The sequence below is a fragment of the Tiliqua scincoides genome, chromosome 3 (assembly GCF_035046505.1).
Source record: "Tiliqua scincoides isolate rTilSci1 chromosome 3, rTilSci1.hap2, whole genome shotgun sequence".
Taxonomy (NCBI): Eukaryota; Metazoa; Chordata; class Lepidosauria; order Squamata; family Scincidae; genus Tiliqua; species Tiliqua scincoides.
The window spans coordinates 19,748,312-19,767,817 of record NC_089823.1 but is presented as its reverse complement, the minus strand read 5'-3'; the positions used below and the strand labels follow the sequence as shown (position 1 = coordinate 19,767,817).

The 19,506-nt window shown below is 44.1% G+C and overlaps 1 protein-coding gene and 1 pseudogene across 1 annotated transcript in view; one reads left to right on the top strand and one right to left on the bottom strand.

Moving 5' to 3' along the window:
• GUCY1A2 (guanylate cyclase 1 soluble subunit alpha 2) overlaps nt 1-19,506 on the top strand; it is a 165,531-nt gene that overhangs the window by 39,564 nt on the left and 106,461 nt on the right. The window lies entirely within an intron of this gene.
• On the bottom strand, nt 14,789-14,908 carry LOC136646242 (5S ribosomal RNA; annotated as a pseudogene).

The following is a 19,506-nucleotide window of genomic DNA, read 5'->3' as shown; positions in this document are numbered from 1 at the left end:
GCACCTCGTATTCACAGAAATACTGCCTGTTAACCCCTGTTAACCTGGAGATAGCTTAGCACTATCATGACTGCTAGCCACTGATAGCCGCCTTCTCCATGAAGTTGCCTACTCCCTTTTAAAAACAATTAACACTTCTTGTGGTAACATGTTCCATACATTATGTGTGCATGCGGAGCTAACTTCAGGTCAGATTTCTTCCCTTTGACTAGCTAGCTTTCCATGTTCAGGGAGATTTGTATAAAAACCGCAGGATCAATTGGGACTAAGGCTATTTCAGCATTGCTGTTGGAAATCCTTGGCCCTTGGGACATATTCCCTTGACAATTTTTGAGAAGATGTCCTCTCGGAGCATGGAGGGGGTTGTGCTTTCACAAGACACAACAAGGAAAGAAGACAAACATCTTGCGCCAAGTTTTTGAGAAGTGATTTATTTGTTTGTTACATGTGTTTGGAATGATTAAGTGGGTACATTAGTCTTGTGCTCCATCGCGGCTTAAAACATAATTCATGCAATGTATTTGTCCTTGCTTTATGGCATGGTAGTGTTTCAAAATACTTTATTTTTGTTTTATTAATTTGCGATATTAAGAGGTCCTGGACAGAGTAAAATAAGCTCCTTGGCCCATGCTCAAATAAGCTCCAAGGCACTGCTTCCTAAACTTCTGATAGCCGTGGGCATGCTGTTTTTCAGAAATAAATTGGGTGTACGCTCTTCACTGTTGTGCCCCACCCTTCTAAATTAGCTTTAATTAAGTAATAGTTAATTAATTGTATGACTGAATGAGTTCATTTAACAAAGGATAAATAGAAAATATTATACTTTTTCCATGGTTTTCAAGCCTAGTTCAAGAGCATTAAAACTTACAGCTGGAGTTTTATTGTATTAGCTGAATGAAGTCCCACTGATGTCAATGAGGTGTTTTGTATTGCTTTGTTTTTTTTATTTCCAAATAAATGAGCTTAGGCTTCCAACTTTAAAAAAAAAAAATGACCGCTTGTTTGACAAATGGGAAAAAATATTCTTTTTTGTTTCTCATTCATACTTTTACAAGACAGCAATAAGTCCCAAGGTCCTGGTTCATATTAAAAATTAGGTTCTTGTTGATTAAACTGTAAATTCAAAATATTGTGAATTTTACTGAAAACTTTACCTTTTACAGCTGTTCATTCCTGTGAATTCTGGTGTTACTGGTTGTCACACGAGGATTTGGGTGGATGGGACTCTGTGATGGGAGGACTAGAAGCTATAGTGGCATACATTTTGAAGTGTTTGTAATGCACCTCACCCCCCTGAACATACAGTCTGGACTCATAAAGAGAATTAGAGTACAAGTCTATGCATATCTACTCAGAAGTAACTTTTTACTTTTTAGAATGAACAATCTGTCAGGATCCACTGATAGTGATGTCATTAACCTGGATGTGATTTCATGGCCGAAAGTGACATCATCAAGCAGGACATTTTTAACACCTCCATACAACAAAATCTAATTAATTAAGTAAATTTTAAAAGTATTAAAATTTAAAAGTATTAAATTTTAAAAGTATTAAAATTTATTTAAAATAAAGAAGAACACTCCTAACCCTCCCAAGCAGTTGCTGATCTGTTTAAAAAAAAAAAAAAATCCCCAAACATCCCAAAGCCTGCAATCCTATCCACATTTACCTGGGCGTAAGCTCCATTGACTATCATTGTTAAAAATATATACAGAGTAACCTGTTAAAAGTACAGATCTGTAACATTTCCCCAGTGCAGTCACATGCCATTGCAGCTTCAAGTCTAATATATTAAAAATAAAGTACACATTGAAATGAATGGGGACCTACCTGAAATTGACTTGTGACCCACCTAGTGAGTCCCAACCCACAGTTTGAGAAACACTGTCCTATTATGTTCAATGAGACTTACTCCCAAGAGAGTGGGAGCCTTACACATTCATAAGTGGAAGTCAGGCTAGGGCCACCTTAGGGTTCTGCCCAGATTTGGGCAAGGTACCTTGTGTCCATAAATAAAAGTGTCCAATGCTTTTAGTTTTAAAAAAATATATCTTCTGTCCTAGTAGTTCTGGAGAAATTAGATAAAATTTATGGGCTGTAGTCTGTTGAGTCATTTGGTGAGGCATACATTGTTGTAGTCAAGGAGAAAAGATATGATTAAGGGAAGCAGTGACAGCCTGCCTGATACACTCATAGAGAAGAACAAGACTAGAGTACTGATTGAGGACCCAACCCAATCCAATTTTCCAGTGTTGGTGCAGTTGTGCCAGTGAGGTGTGTGCTGCATCATGGTGGAGGGGCAGTAATTGGGACATTCTTAAGATATGTGAACATGTATTCCCTTACATGGGGCTGCATTGTGGCTACACCGGACCTGGAAAGTTGGATAGGATTGGACCCTCAGCCCAATCCTGAGCTGCCCGGGGCGCCCAGATTCGGTGGCACCGAGGAGGGCTGCTGCTGAATCCAGCGCTTCCTGCGCTACCGTGGAAAGCTCCTCGGGAGAAGGGGACATTTGTCCCCTTCCCCCAAGTAAGGTAAGCAGCTCCACAATGGGGCTACTCACTTTACCACTGACCAAAAGGTCAGTGGTAATGAAAAGGCACTCCTGTAGGGTGCACAGCCCTCCACGAGCGCCCTGGATCCTGTGGAGCACAGCTCTGCGGATCTTCCTCCTGCCTGCCCCCAGCATGCCTCCTCCCCGCCCTCTCTCCACTCCCGCTGGCCTCCCCCCTTCCCAGAACGCCTCCTCCCTGCCCCTGTCCATGCCCCCCACCTGCCTTTCCGCAGCCCGGTGGTCTGGGAGACCACAGAGCCGTGGAACCTGGGCAACTGCCCCGCACTAGCCCAGCACCTGCCGGCACCGGGCTAGCACCAGTGGGAGCCCAGTGGTGAGCGCCGCAAACATGCCTTATGGCACGTTTGCGTCTGTGGTCAGCGGCACGGCTCCGTGCCACCGACCACAGGATTGGGCTCTCAGCTGTTTGTAGACTGAACTACCTGTTTCCTTTTTGAACTGAGTTTAAAAAAATAAATTGATTCTGTTCTATTTTTCTGCTCCCCTATTTTTCTGTTCTATTTTTTAATAAATTATGTCCATGTTTAAAAAAAAGAAGGAAAAATTAAAAGTTTTAGCAGAGCTATCTGATTGGGTATTAGAACATCCACCCAGAAATGTAACAGCAAAAACAGGAGTTCTAGATGTTTTTAACCCTGGTCTTAATTCATGTGACAAACGTGAGGGATTTTTTCAAATCTTTGAAACATTTAAAAACTGACATTCCGTTGCCGGCACAGTCCCTTATTCCATATTTTCAGGGACAAAACGGGATGGGACTGTGTTTCCATCAGCAGTGCAATCTAGTCATTTGTTAATATTGCAGAATAGAGGGGAGGATTTCCAACCAACAATCCCCAGTATAAATTTTAGGAGATCTTTTATACCTTTCAGTTCATTTTAAAACCTAAAAGGGGAGCGAAAACACATTACTGCCAAGTGTTAGAATAAATAGCGTAGCTGGGCATGAAATAACTTTTAATGTGAAAATTCTTAGAAACCTTCACAAACATGATGAATTGGAGGGAAAGAGGAAGCATTTTTTTTACATTGAAAAAAAGAACTGTTCTTGTGGAGGAAAACAGACGCTGAGCAGACTCATCATTTTGTTTAATGTTCACACAAATATGTGTCCTTGTCTTTTAGCTGGAATGCTAAACATAACATTAAAAAGTTTCAGTTCCCTCCTCCATCATCTCAGCAAAGGACTCCTTGATTCTTGTACTCTCTGTTCATGAATCATGAAGGATTCAGTTCTTCAGTTCGGGATCAACATTCTGTTCCATCTCAGTACTCAAGAGTTTCTGGCGGTGTGCCCTGGGAATAGGGAGATAAAATAACACCTAATGGTTTTGCCATCCAAGAAGGCAGTCAGATCTGAGATCTTTCTGGCTGGGTCCCACAGTAGCATCTACAGAGGATTCTACTATGTTCTTGCTGAGCCAGGGTGGGCGTGGGGTGTGAAATTATAGAGAACCCCGGGTACGTGGGAATATCACGCTTTCAACTCCATAAGCAGTATTTTAAAAATAAACATTTTCTTTGCCCTGATCCCAGTTTTTCCCCACTGTGTCAAACTCTCATGTAACTGATAATTAAGTGTGATGTATCCAATAAACAGGGGGGTGTCATGCTATCCAGGCCAGACGGTTACTAATAAGAGACTCTTGGCAGACTTTCAAGGTGTCAGTTCTTGGGTAAAACGTTCCATAAGAAACAAAACAAAAAAAACCCCACTCAATTGCATGGCGTTCTACTTAATCAGCAACAGCCATGGGAGAGGTTACCCTTCCACAAGAAGGCCAAGAAGGGCCCAGGAAGTGAGTAATGGATGCTTTTCGGGCAGTATTTGACCCGACTAAAGAATTGGCCAGTCAGATGTTGTCACTCTGGGCCAAACGACATTAACAGATGGGCTTAACACCAAAAATGGAGCAGAAATATTCCTTTCTTTATAAATAGTAGACATCTAAATAGGGAGTGGGGGACCCAGCTCAAGAATGTGGCACGTCGGGAGGAGGGATAATATCTCCCAGAGCACTGTTTTCCTGCCCTAACTCCCTTCCCCAAATGTTGCTGTTTGTAAGAAATAGCCAGTTTGGTGGCAAATTGCCCATTCGGGGGGGGGGGGGGGATGAGTGTTGTCTGAAAAACAAATAGTGAAAGCACTAATTGTGCTTCCTTTCCCATCTGCTGTGGTCTTGAGCTACATCCCCCCTGCCCCATGGCTAGTATTTATCAAATCGGAGCATTTCCATTCCACTTCCTGTGACAAGCTGCTCTGTGAATTACAAGTGTAATGTAATATGTAGTTTGGCCCTCTAATGGTTGCAAAGAACTAGGACAACGGTTCTCAAACTTGTTGGGGCTGCAACGCCACCGGAACTAGAAAATGAATGATGGTGATGAAAAATGTGTCCCACGGTGATCACTTCCATTCACTTCTGGGTATGGAGGCCTAGTGTAAGGCTCCAAAAAGAAGTAAGAGCGTCAGGGTGGGCAGGAGGGCTTTTTGCAGTGCGCAGTATTTGCATGCTGCAGCTATGCCCGCCGCACTGAGCCTCTTGCCACTGCTTGGAGGCTAGCATTACAGTCCCCCAGCCAGGGCAGTGAGCATCCCACAATGCTTGGCAAGTGCCTTGCGATGCCCCAGGGTTTTGCAACTCACAGATTGGAAACTGCTGAACTAGGAGAATGCTAGTTACAAAAATGACTGTTTTATAGAACAGAGGTGGAAAGGTTTGCAGCACCTGCTGTATATACTCATGTATAAGACTAGAAATTTTAGTTTTAAAATTAACTCATAAAACCTGGGTTGACTAATCCATTCAACCTCCCTGAAGGACATTCCAAGCCCAGGAGTGGATCCAGGTGACTGGCACAGCACAAAGCATGCTGGGGTGTTTTCTAGCAGGGGCCACCGCTGATGCGGCCAGTCAATGGAGGTTTCCGGTAGCATTGCGTGCCTTCCTCTTTGCCGCCATGCTGTGGGGCCAGTTGAGATGGCACGGTTTTGGAGACTTCCTCTCTGTTGTGTAAACAGACACACTGCTGCAGGCTATGGGTGATGTGATTGCCTCATTAAGAGCATCTTTATTGTGCTTTGACCACTGTCATATATGTGGTCCATTGTTAAGTGAATGGTTGTTAAGCGGTGCACGCTTGTATACGAAAAGTATCAATGTGCATAAAGAAGCATACCCCTTGGGGTCAGTTCCTTTTATATTTAGGAAGGAACATTAGTGTGAAATACACAATTCCCCCCTCCCCCAAAATCTGATAAGGTTTACCACAACAAAATGTACTTTGCTTTCCCTGGCCCAATTATTATAACTTGTTTTTCTGGTGCTGCCACTGAATATGTGTACCTTCTCATTTGGACCAGGGAAGTGTAACTACTGGCATTGATTAGAGATGTAAAAAATGATTGTGGCAGAGAAGCAAATATGGGACTGTGACATTTTCAATCAACTCCCCCGCTTTCCCCCTTCCTTCTCTGAAATTGTCAGAGCTTTGCAAACCCCCTTCCCCGACATGCATGGCATACTTTATGAATGATCCCTGGTTGATTTTCTGTCTCTCACGCAGCTGTTCAAGGCATGGACATTCTGCTTATTAAAATGGTGAACCCTGTTCAGGTAGGAAGTTAAGTCAGAGTAATCCTCCTGCAATGTTTTGAGCAAGAATTCATCTGCTGAAGTCTGAGTTCCACCAGATAACGCTGATTTAACTCAGCAGGAATTGTTGCATTTTCCTTTCCATTTTCTTTCCATTTCTGGTTTTCCCTAGCACTTAATAAAAGAATACTATGCCTTTTCTTAGTTTCTGCTTGTGTGTTTCTCCAGTCCATTCATTTGCCATTCAGCAGAAGCTATGACTTGGAAAATCCTTTAAGCTTTATCTCTCTCCTATGTGCATAATTTTTAAGCTCCTTTTCTATAGTCACTGTTGCAATCGAGAAATATCCATAAAATTGCTATCCAGTTAATAATAAGCAGAAACTCCAACCTACTGCATCCTGTTGGTTGATTGCTTGTAAGCACATGGGAGTATTTTTGTTCAATACTATTGCTTGAAACATTAATATAGAGAGGCTGGCTCTTTTGATAGTCAGCAGAATTCCCCCAAAATATTGTGAGAGAATCTAGTTAAGTAAGAACTAAGGCTGTGATACTGAGCTACTTTCATGAAGTATGTAGAAGTGGCACCCAAATCAGTGTATTTAGGATCACGGTGCTTGTCCAGAAAAAGTGTTCAGGGATAGAGTCTTGGAAGCACCAGACTCAGCACACATAAAGATACCAATCTGGAGGGAGGATGTTTTGGAGGTGGAGAGGGAGTGTTTTGGGGTGGGGGAGGGTGGAACAGGGGGCAGATCAGACCTGGGATGGGGGCAGAATAAGCGGAGGCCTCCTCCACTGTATCCTGTTCTCCCTCTCAGACCTGGCAGCCTTACACAGAGCTGCTTGAACTTCTGCCAGCTAAATAGCAGGTGAAGATCTAAGTAGCCCCTTTGGGCATGATGGGTTGTTACTTGGGGACAGGGGAAAAATATTCCCTTATCCCAAGGAGAGCTCCAGCCTGCTCCTGACCAGCACTGGATACAGCAGAGCCCATGCAGCCTCACTGAGCCTATGCTAATTAGAACTGGGCTGTGAGTGGCATATAAGTTGCTAAAAAGTCTTTCCTTGGCAGTTTGGTTAAGTATTACCTTAGTGACATATGAGATGCTGATCATGGGGTTTCGTGTCATACCAGCATTGCAGCCCCAGCCTCCTGGTTCCAGTGGAGAAGGAAGAGTTGGATTGCCATAGCCCCACACAAGCAGAGATTCATATGTTATGGGCAGCACAATCCTAACCTTCACTGAAATAGGCAGGCCAACTCGTCTGCGCTGTATCCAACGCAGGTTAGGAGGTGGCTGCCGCATGATTAGAGGAAGAGGATATTTTTCCCCTTATCCATGTCATGTGCCAGCCACCCCTATGGGGCTGTCTGCAGCAGCAAAATCACTGCTACAAATCTGAGCAGCCTGGTTAACACTAGGCTGGCTGGGAGTGGAGTTAGGATATGGCCAAAATGACCCCATTCCACGCTCCCACCACCCTCTCCAACTCCCCCCCCCCCCAGCCAGCCACCCTCAGCCAGCACAAACTTACTGGGTCCATATGGCACAAGTCCTGGTTTCTGCCTGCAGCACAATGTCCACGTGCTGGCTCAACCAACTCTAAAGGAGGTGCAAATGTGCTTTATGGTGCATACGCTTCATTCCTGGGTCAGTGCAAGGGACTTGGATTGCGCCTCTGGATTGCACCCTGAAGCATATTGGAAAAGTACATTAAAGAGGTTGTTCAGTAGCTACTATGTACCATCTGGGTGCCTTACAAGTTTGGTCATGCTTGTCATCACCCAAACTACATATGACTGTGACTTCATCCCATGCTAACATTCATTTCTCCATCAGAGGCCTCCGGGTTACATGTTGCCTCAGCCAAAGCGTGTTCCCAAACTTACATTTACCGAGGTAACTGGGGAGGAGGAGGAGAAGGGAGGAGATATTTATGGGGGAGAATATGTGGGTGGGGGGGGCAGTTAATACTTCCTGTACTGATTCATCTCTGAAAACATTTCCCTCAGTCTGGAAACTGGGAACAGCCAGACTTGTTTCCTGACTCTGAACGCAACAGGTGAAATAGTGAATTAGAAATAGCCCTGGGTGAGTGTGACATGTAATGGGGAGAATCGGCAGGCTGGGGAAAGGGTTAAGTAGAACCTTCTTCTGCTCATCAGCTCTTCCTCGAAAAGTACCCTTCACTTCCACTTTCATCTTAGTAGGCAAGCTGGAGTATGTAGTTCTGCCCTAAACCTTATTGGGGAGAATCAGCAGTGCAACCTGTTTTCCGTGCCTTAATTGTATCTGAAGTTGTTTTGTAACGAAGTGATTTATTGCTCATTAATGCACGTAATGAGTAGTTTTAATGAGGAGATTTAAAAACACTGCCTACTGTCTGGTAGTCCTGAGGTTACAAATCGCTGAGGTGAGATGCAATTTAATAGAGGCGAGGGTTCCTTTGCCATGGAGAGGGTGTGCAAGGGGTGAATAAAATTATGTGTAAATCAGTGAGATGCTGCGTAGACTACATCACAATTAATGATAGTTCTCTGACCTAGCAGTTTGGCAAACCAAGGATCTCACCCGCCTAGTTTCCAGTGTTCACGTAGGAAAGTGAACCTTTAATGGCATCCTAAGGGCATTAAAAATGATACTGTTTTGGAATTTGGAGTTGGAGTGTGCTTTGTGACCATGCTATATAAATGAGAATATTGTATCTTAGTATTTGTGTTTCATTGTTTCAGAAGTATGGGATTTCAAACGAGTAGAGTGCATTGCTCTGCCTGCTATTGCTTGATCTAGCCATTTATTTAGGGGATCAATGAAGCAGTGTGCATGTATAACGCCTTCTCACAGCTGCCCCTTCCCTTTTCATTAGAATCAAAAGGGAGCTTGGTAGGTGCTTTCCATTCTAAAGTTCCCTATCCCATGCCAAGAGGGTTGTGTCCAAAATAGGACCATCTACAGAGAAGATGGAAATTTCTGGTTGCTTTCTGAACTCCAGAGAAATAAGAAACGTCCTTAAAATTTACTAAACTATGAACTGTGGCTCCCTGGGGCAGTGGTGGACTTACCCCTCCCTGCTCCCGGGACAAAGGTCCACGATGCCGCACCCCTATGAGATGCCACCCCTCTGTATGAGAAGCTGCCCCCCACCTTTTAAGCGCAACGGAGCCTAGCACGATCTCTAAACTGATGGGTAAAGAGTTCTGAGGCTTCCCCACAATCTTAAACTGCCAGAAAACTGGAAGTGCAATTTCTGACTGCTTTGGCCTCAGAACGCTTCCCGAATGGTCCTACCTTCACGCTGACTCAGCGCCCAGGGCATTTGCCCCCTTTTGCTAGGTCTGTTGCTGCCCTGGGGAGCTGTGGAAACCAGCCAGGAGAGCCACAGAATCCTTACAAAAAACCTGTCACAACTATACAGTGTATAGGATTGTAGCCTGAATGGGGAACCATGCCCAATGGTCCAGTAGGTCAAGGGGTCCACCAGTCAAAAAAGTTTGGGAACCAGCAGCAGCAAAGAAATAAACAAAAACAAAAACACCCCAACTGCTTTGCTTCACAGGGAGTCTGGATTTCTAGAGAGGCTTCACAGTTGATTGAAATGCTCCCTCATTTTTTTTCCCCATCAGAAATGGAGCAAGTCAAGGCAAAATAAGGAGTTTTCAGTGTGAGTAGCAGATTGAGTTTGCCATACATTTGATTCTGTGTTTGATTCTGTGAAAGGGGCAGGTGTAAGGGAGGAGGCTGGTAACAGAGAGAGGCAGAGAAAAAAAGAAAGTAGCCAGGGCAATTGGAAACACAGTGAGTGCTACATTACAGTGTGATCCAATGTGATTTACTTTGAAGAAAGCCCCAACAAGTCCAGTGGGACTTAGGATGATATGGAAAATCAGTTGGGAAGATTGGGGAAGGGAGAGAGAGAGAGAGAGAGACTAATAGTGTGATCCAGAGTATGCTTATTGTGAAGTCAGCCTCATGGAGTTCATTGGGACTTACTCTCAGGAAGATGTGGGAAAAAGTGGGAAGATTTTAGCGGGGTGAGAGATACATGTTTCCGACGCAGACCTACTCCCAGTGTCATCCAGTGCATGTTTACTCTGAAGTAAATCCCATGGGGCCCAGTGTAATTTACTCCAAGGAAGATGTATGTCCTCCATAAGCAGCCTGCTGGAACCCTGTAGGAATCACAGAAGGTGGAGGTAACAGAAAAAACCAACAGCAGAATGGTTGGTGTGTGTGTGTGTGTGTGTGTGTGTGTGTGTGTGTGTGAGAGAGAGAGAGAGAGAGAGAGAGAGAGAGAGCTTTAACTGCAGAAGGAGAAGAAATTAGAACTGGGAAGATGCAACATGTTGTTGCTGATCCCCTCTTGTCATTTATTTAAGAATGTCTACCCTGCCTTTCTCTGTCTGCTGGGGACTGTGCTATAAGAACTACCTTAGGTCTTGCTCAGACACTGAGAACACAAGCAAATTTGTGGAGGGCAGGGATGGATAGCTGACCCCTTTTTATAATTCTTCTAAGGAGAAAGAAGAACAATGCATTTGGAAACAGACAAAAATGGTATAAAAAGAGAACCAAACTCTTGGGTATCTCACAGGTCATGCGGAGGTTGATTCATCACTTTGACTCCAAGGGTATACATTTCTGTTCACTTGTCCAAAAGATGCTATAAATTTAAACCTTTGGAATGAATCACTGACTTATTAGTGGACTCATTCTAAGAAATACAAGATATAATGTTGTTGTTGGAAAGCAAACTGTGTCTTATCTGGCCAGTGTACTCAGAGTCTCTGACAAAAACAACATTGTCTATTTTGATAGGAAGCTGTTGGATAAATAGAACATGACCCAATCAAATGCACTGTAGGTTGATATAAGTTCAGGCTTCAATGCAGATATTATTTTCACAGTCCATCTCCAAGCCATAAATGGTTTTCTCATATAATTCAGCAGAGATTTTGTACCGAATTAATGTCCAGAAAATGCCTTTCTAATAAAGCTCCACCAGAGTAATCTTTGGGGAAAACCGGAAAGAAGTACAGCTAAACAAGTTGTATTTCAAAACTTTGCAAAACAGATGAGCTGAAGGTTCCCAACAGCAACTGTGATGCCAAATTGCATCAGTCTGCCTTCTCACGGACAGGTGGACAACTATACCAATGACACCAATGTTTGCTTGTACCAGTGGCACAAAAGATGATGGGATCAGGAAGGGAGATGAGCATGTCACAGCAGAGTTAGGCTTTGGCTAAACTGAAGGTTCCTCTGAGAGTGGTTCTCTTTGATAACTGGGGCATAGATTTTTCTGGATTAAAACAGGATGCACATTTCACTGTTGCGTTCAGATGCTTATATATTTTCTTTGGTTCACAGAATGTGGGGGAGACATCCCATGCAGCCCTCTTAATATTACCTTCTGGCAACCCCCTTTTGCCAAGTCGATCATGGCTTCTGAGTGAGACTATGCTTTCTGGGCAATGATGTCTCTGGGATTCTATCCATAGGTTGCATTTCTCAGTATGATGTCACACCCTTGTATTAGCAGCAGGTCTGGGTGGAAACTGGTTTGTTTGGGATACCCATCTCTAATGGACATGGAGAGGGGGGTGCATCTTAACCCAATAACTTAAATTTTCAAGGTAGAGTCCAGCTTCTGCTATAGCGCACCAATAACTCAATCTGATCCCCCAACATTGTCTGCAATGCAGCTGCACTGACGAACATGCTCTGCATCCAGTGGTGGTGGTGGTGGGTGACCAGAAGACAAACCAGTGTAGCCAGTGTACATTTGACGAGAGAAAGGAATTGAGGTGGCCTGGGAAACAGGGGTTAGGATCCTGGCAGAGGTTGTTGTATCAGGATCCACTCCATCCCCCTCCTTGCTCCCCTTCTCTCCCAACCCCAAAACTGCCCTGAACCTCCCCACCCACTGGACCACGACGGTATAACCTGGTCTCTTTGGCGGTGGGCACGCAGAGCTGTTTGCATAGGTGGCTCTGAACAGCCCAGTAGTGACGCAGTATTTGTGTTGCCACTGGGCCTTTTATAGAAGTTCCCCTGTCATAGAAGGCCCATAGGATTGGACCGTAAGGAGTCCTGGCACAATCTGGAGAATCTCTGCTTAGAACCATTCACATAATAGCCCTTGTGGTTGCAAGGGAAAGTTTAAGAGTAAACAGTCGTTGGCTGAAGTATTATAATTTGACACCAAGCATTTACCTCTCAGGGCACTCAAATATACCATATATGCAAATATACAAGTTTATACAAGTACCTTTACTGAATTTTCTGAATGTATTGGATAATTAAAAATACAGTCAGTGATTTTTTAGAGGTGTAGAGGGAAGGACAGCAGTAGGGAGGCAGCTTTTCAGGGTTAAACTTGGTGCTGTGCAAGTGTATCCTTGATTGGGACTACAGAGAAGGGAGAATGTTAACCCTGCTCCCCTGTGGCTCCTCTTTTCCCGGAAAAAACAGTGCCATTGTCAAAGCGCTTAAAGCACTTTCCCTTTAGCAAATTGTGTCACCGAGAAGCAAACCAGATTGGAATCACAGCAGGGGCAAGGCTAAAGAGCTGCTCTGCCTGCCATGGAGTGGATCTGTTTTGCCAGATTCCCAGTCCAAGCTTCACTTAGAGAATTATATCCACTTTAAGCTAATTAGCTCCCCTTCTCTCCCCAACCATGGCCTTAGTTCTGCCCTGCAGCATTGCTGGATTCCACCACCAGGGTAGCTCGCCTGTTCAACCTGGAGAGGTCCTCCTCTCTCCTGCCAACAGCTTCTTCGGCCACTGCAGCAACACCTTGGTCCTCAGCAGGCCTTGGGCGTGGCAGTGACACACAAATCTCCAGCAGTCTCCAAAGTCCTTTCACCCATCTGTCCTTAAGTCAGTTAGTCCATCAGCCATTAGTTCCTCGGTCCATTAATCCATCAGTTCAGTTCCTTCCTCCAGCTTTCCTCCTTCTACTACCCACACTCCTTTTCCTTTCTTCCTGTGCTGCTTTTATCCTTGAGGGCCCTATTGTTGCAGCTGTGCAGCACACTCACTGCAATCTAAGGCCCTGGTGTTAACCCCATGTTTGCCTGCCAGAGCAAGGGGCCCTGTTGACACCACACCCTATCTCCTCCATCCTGCGCATTTCCATTACAGGATCTCACTAAAAACACATGCTTAAAGTAACATGTAGTTTGACTCTTGGGCATTAAACATTTCCAGAACTATGAAGGTCAGCTCTCCTGTTGACTTCATTCCTGTTGCAGCATTCATTTTATTATCTTTATATACAATGCTTTTCTATGGAGCTCAAGGTGGCATCCATGTGGTTTTCAGATGGAATTATTTGCACCACAAGTGGATCCAGGACTGTATATGTCATGCAGCTAGATTCTAGGCTGCCCCTCACAGCCCTTATATGCAATGATTGGTACTTATCAGCTCTGTAATTCTAGACATCTGATGCAGAAAAACCACTATTAATTGTATTGCTTTCCAAAGAATGCTCTCGAGAAGCACCCAATAATCTTTACATATGGATAGTTCCCAGAAATGTTTGTATATAATTAGTCTGTTTGCCTGCATTGCTCTTTGACATCTGCCATTTTTCTGAAGCCTTTCTTCTTTTTCTCCCATGATGTATCCCCCTAAGATTTTGTGGTAGCAGCTATATTCTTGACTGGTCTTCTGAATATGCTTTGGATCTAAGCAGTCTGTTTCTCTCTTATCTTGATTCATTTGTTTGCTACATGTAAATTCCACTGCATTCCAGGAGTTACTCATTTGTTTCCTTCTAAACATTTCAGTCTCCTGCATTTTTTTTTCTTTGCACAAACTTGTAGAATAGTTCCTATGGTGACAATTCCCCACTCCCATCTTTCTCTTTGCCTTCTGTCATCTCTATCTCCATAGCAGATATGATTAGTTTTGCTCCAGCCTTGTGTCTGTGGTTATAAACATCTCTTCATTTCTGGCTGTAATGCTTTCTTTGAGACACATGAGATGAATCTTTGGATGCTGTTGGTCCATCTAGCCCAGGACAGCCTACTAAGCTGATGTAGCAGGGTTTTAAGGACAACATTCAGGGCTAGCCCAAGATGCTTGGGTGTCTGAGGTGGTGTGCTTAATACTGCCAATCTTACCTGGTGATATAGCAGCTGCCAGCTCCACTGCCTGTCTTTGTTCTGCTCTCCGGATTCAGAGAGGAATCCAGAAAGGAAGAAGAGAATGAAGCAGAAGCAAATGCCTGGAGGAAATGTCAGATAGAATGTTGGAGACCTGTTTTGCTGTCCTCTGGAGGCAACAAACTCTGAAGTGTACTGAGCCTCTATTCATTCACTCTGTACGACTGGTGGGCCCCATTCAGTTTGGTGGGGCACAAGGTGTGGTGTCCTCTAAGAGTAGTGGCATTTCAGTGTCTTGGAGAAAAGCATTTCCATCCTTACAATTTCAGATTCTTTAGATGGAGAATTCATGAGTTGAACGTGGGACAACACTTCCATGTGCAGAACACCCCCACATAATGTGCTTGCAATCATTTGTTTGTAAATAGGTATACCGCACCTGTTTTTAAATAATCATTGATTGGCAACCTTCAGTCTCGAAAGATTATGGTATAAGCCTACAGCACCCAGTATTCCCAGGCGGTCTCCCATCCAAGTACTAACCAGGCCTGACCCTGCTTAGCTTCCAAGATCAGACAAGATTGGGCATGTCCAGGGTAACAGTTGCTGCTAAATAATCATTAGACATTACTAAATGAGCAACAAATGTCTGTGTTGCCCTTTATCAGCAGTAACTGTGGTATACAAAAATAAAGTCACAACTTTTGGGGTCTTTTGCAAGTTCCTTCTATCTTATTTATGTGCTCAGAGCCCTATGAAACTTGACTGTGTTGCTGAAATAATTGTTCTTTTCTAGAACATGTTCATTGCCTGGTTTTTTTTAAAATTTTATTTTAAACCAGCAGAACTATATATATGCCTTGTCCTCTTTTGCGGTTATGACACCTGGCCACCCTGCCTGCACCCTAGCTGGTTGGGTTGGAGATGGGGATTAGGATTTGGCCTGTGTTGCCCTGGCCTGTCCCATGTCCCTCCCGGGCATCCTCGCTCTGGCCTAGCCTGCTCCCGAGTAGCTGTTAATGTGCTATAGCATTTGTAATACTCAGCAGCTGGTGCAAGGGATTTTCACCAACTTGGAGGAGGGAGTTCAGATTGTGATGTAAGGAAACAAATAACTAACCAAATGGACATGCAGCCCAGTCCGATCACCTAACATTTTGTGCTGTGTAGCCATGCTGATGGAGTGTATGGGGGCGGGGGCGGGGGGGGCAACAAGACAATCTGGGAGAAATAAGTAAAAAAATTTTTTTTACTTACCTGCCTGGAGGCTGTCTGTCTGTCAATGGGTCTCCATTGTCAATTGTCATTGAGACTCCAATTAATGTCAGCTAATTTGCTGGTGTTAATCTGAAGAGAGGGAGGGAGGGGTTGTTGGGCTAGGAAAGGGTGTTAGGCTAGGAAAGGGGATTGCTGTTGCTGAGATCTGCCGTCTCCTGCCCAGTCCTCTCCCCTGAACTCACCTCCAGCATCTTACTTGCTCTTGTGTGGGCTGAGGTGTATGGAGTGTCCATCCATTGGTACCAACAGCTCTGGTGTGCTGCATGATGGTGGCACATCATGCCATCATGGCACTTAAAACAGTGGATCGGGGGTTCTGCTGCTGTAGGTCCTCTTCAGGATTGAACCGCTTGCATGACTTTCGAAGGGCAAAATGGAGAGTGGGGCATGCAGTTAGCCTTTTGCATGCTTAGGGCAAGTAACCATTTGTTCCAGGTCAGTTGTTTGCCTGACTGCTCTAAGCAAACTATGGCATATAGGTTATGAGCAGGCAGGCTTTCCATTAAGTGCAAACATTTATCAGAATGCATGCAGAAGAACATCAGTCTGCCCAATGACTTACAAGCTTTTGTGCATAGACAATGTTGTACTAACTGCCAATAGAGCATGTGCTGCATTCTGTGGTGGTGATGGGCAACCAGACAGCCCTAAGAACACTTATCTCTCCATAGGCCGCTAGGCCTTCAGTGGGTCTCCTCAGACCTATGCCAGTTCTTTTGCTGACATAAATCCGAGGAGATTCTTGGGGACAGGTCCAAGACAGGAAGGTTGCATAGGATCTTGGCATGCACTGCTGCCATTAAGATCCTTCCTTTCCATCTCCCAAACCATCCCTGGTTCCACCTGGTCCCCACCACTGTCCTCCCTCAAACTGAACCTGAACTGCCTCCTCCGCCTCCTTCCCTGCTGCAGTGGGGCATCTGGGAGCCACTGATGCACTGGCGACTCCATGGGGCACCCTGGCTGGTGTGCAGAGCCTGCAGACATTTGCACCGGTGGCTCCGGAGTGCCTGATGGTAGTGTGCTTTTGATACCATCATAATTGGACTTATGGCAGTGAATAATGAGGATGACTGCTGTAAATGGGGGATAGGACTCGGCCATTAATCTATCAAGACTCGACTTTAGTCTATAAAGTCCTAACAATGGTTGTTAGGTAGAAAAAAGAAAAAAAATCATGCTGAGAATAGTGTTAAATAAAACTCAAATGAGCTAGGGATGTTAAGGCAGAAGGGCAAGGATTGCAAAATCTGGAGAAGGTCTTGCTTCCTGAAGAAGTTATCATCTCCTGACAACTGTGAGCTTCAATCCAGACTCCTGCTGGTTTTTAAATATTTAGCAGAAACTGCCCACGCATTTTCACATTTTCTATTGATATCACAAGGGATAGACATTTGTTTTAAAGGTCAACTGAGATTCTTATGGAAGTGACAAGATATTTTGTTAGATGACATATTCTGCTTTCTGCAGTGTCATAGGAAGCTTCCTTATATTGAATCAGACCAATGACCCATCCAGTTCAGTATTGTTGATGGCTAGAGCAGCTCTCCGAGGTTTCAGACAAGAATTTTTCTCTGGCTTACCTTGAGATACCAGGGATTGAAACTGGGCCCTTCTTCATGCAGATGTTCTTCCTCTGTGCTACATTTGCTCCCTATTTATTATTTTTCTTATTTTTATACCACCTTACTTCAAGGAGTTCAGGATGGTGTATATAGTTCCTCCCCTCCTTTTGTCCTCACAACAACCACTCCTTGTTGTACGCACTTTCTCTCTGGTGAGGCTGAGAGAGAGTGACTTGCCCAAGATCATCAAGAAAACTTTATGGCTGAGCGGGAATTTGAACCTGGATCTTTCAGGTCTAACTTCCATACTACAACACCTCGTTTTGACTCTCATTTTGAGCACTTGCTGATAGTGACATAGGAAAGGAGCCTGTCTTTTCCGTTTTCCAGTGGCATAGTGGGAAGCACTTTTGAGAGGACACTGAAAAAGGAAAACAAACCCAACAACAGGGGAAAATTCATTTGGTAGAGCAAAGCCAGTTGGTTGTGGGAGAAAGCAGTGTGACTTTTTTGGTATTGTGTGTGGCCAGAAAACCATGGAGCAGAGGGGACTGGCCTCTGGACTTGTGTCAAGAACATTGTATCCCTCCTGGCTAGCTTCACTGCTCAATGTTTGCTGGATTGGAAGAGGGGGATCCAGCAGGGGGAGCACTTTTTAGATGTTAAACCACCTGCAAGCCTTTAAAACAGTTTAATTCAGAATTTGACATTAATCTGCTTTGATTGACAATTTCATATGATTTATGAAGCTACACTGTGTTTCCAAGGAGACGTATGAGGTAGCAGCGAGCATTTTTGGAAGGACAACAACTGATTTCCCTTGCTACCTTTGGTGTTATCTATAAGCATCAATATTATACTTTTTCATGTATAAGAGTTGTACATTGTTGAAAGTGCCTTGTTCACGTGACTCCAGTCTCCAGTGGACATTGTTTCAATGGTTTGCCACAGTCAATTCTGCAATTCAGATACATGTGTCCTCTGCACGTGCTAGTTCCAATTATGTATGCTTTGACAACAGAGTTGAATTACAGTAACTGTGTTGAATTATAGTAAATCCATATTTCCTGAGGCTGTCTCTGAATAGGATCCCAGTCTTTAAACATTCTCACCAATTGATTTGCCAGCAGTGCTTGGAAAATGATCATGTTTTGAGACTGAGTGGTTGCTGGAATATCATAAGAGCATAAGAAATGTCCTACTTCAAAGCCCCATGGAGTTCAGCATCCTGTTCCCACAGTGGCCTACTAGATGCTTCTGAGAAACCCAGAAGCAGGAAATGAAGGCAATGCCCCTCTGCTGTTACCCCCTGACAACTACTGATCTTAGATGTAGCATTATGCCTTCATGGCTAGTAGTCGTTGATAGACTTGCCTCCATGAATTGGTCTAGCTCCTTTTAAAGCTATTTAGGCCAGAGGCTGTCATCACCACAACCTGTGGTAGCAGATTCCATAGATTAATTAGTAGATGTGAAAAAGAACTGCTTCATTTTTGTCTGCCCTAAATCTCCCACCTATAAGTTTCATTCTCATTCTTGTGAGAGAGGATGAAGAGCTTCTCTCTACCCACTTTCTCTGTACGATGTATAATTTCCAAAGCTGAAGTCATAGCTCAGCTTACAACGCAAGTCTATGCATGACTACTCAGACGTAAGTTCTGTTGTGTTCTGTAGGCTTTACTCCCAGGAAAGTGTGAATAGGATTGCAACCCCACTCTTTTTTTTTCTAAATAAAAAACTCCTAGCATGTCTACTCAGATGTAAGTCCTATTGTGTTCAATGGAGCTTACTCCCAGGAAAGTGTGGATAGGATTGCAACCCCGGTCATTTCCTAAATTAAAAAACTCCTAGTATGCCTACTCAGACGTAAATCCTATTGTGTTCAATGGAGCTTACTCCCAGGAAAGTGTGGATGGGATTGCAGCCCCAGTCATTTTTTTCCCCAAATTAAAAAACTCCTAGCATTGTTACTTTTTCTTATAGGGAACCTGCTTCAGCTCCCTGATCATTCTGTTTGCTTTCTTCTGCAGATCAGTGCCAACCACCTATTTTTTGGCAAAGAGACCACATGTCAAGTCCAAATTATGACACACGTTCAGTTCTATCCCTCAGGATAGGTTTCCTCTAGTGCTTCCAAACTCATCCCAGCCGGCAACTCCCTTCTCCAGCATGGAATTCAGAAGTGAATGATGATGACATATTTTGCATCATGCGATGATGTCACCAGCCACTCACTTCCAGGTTGTGAGATCAACAAGTAGCCTTAAGAAAGCAGTAAGGAGCCAGGGCAGGTGGGAGGGCTTTTCTGAGCATTTGCTTTTCACACCTGCACCTCTAACCACTGTGATACACCTCCTTATTTTTAGACA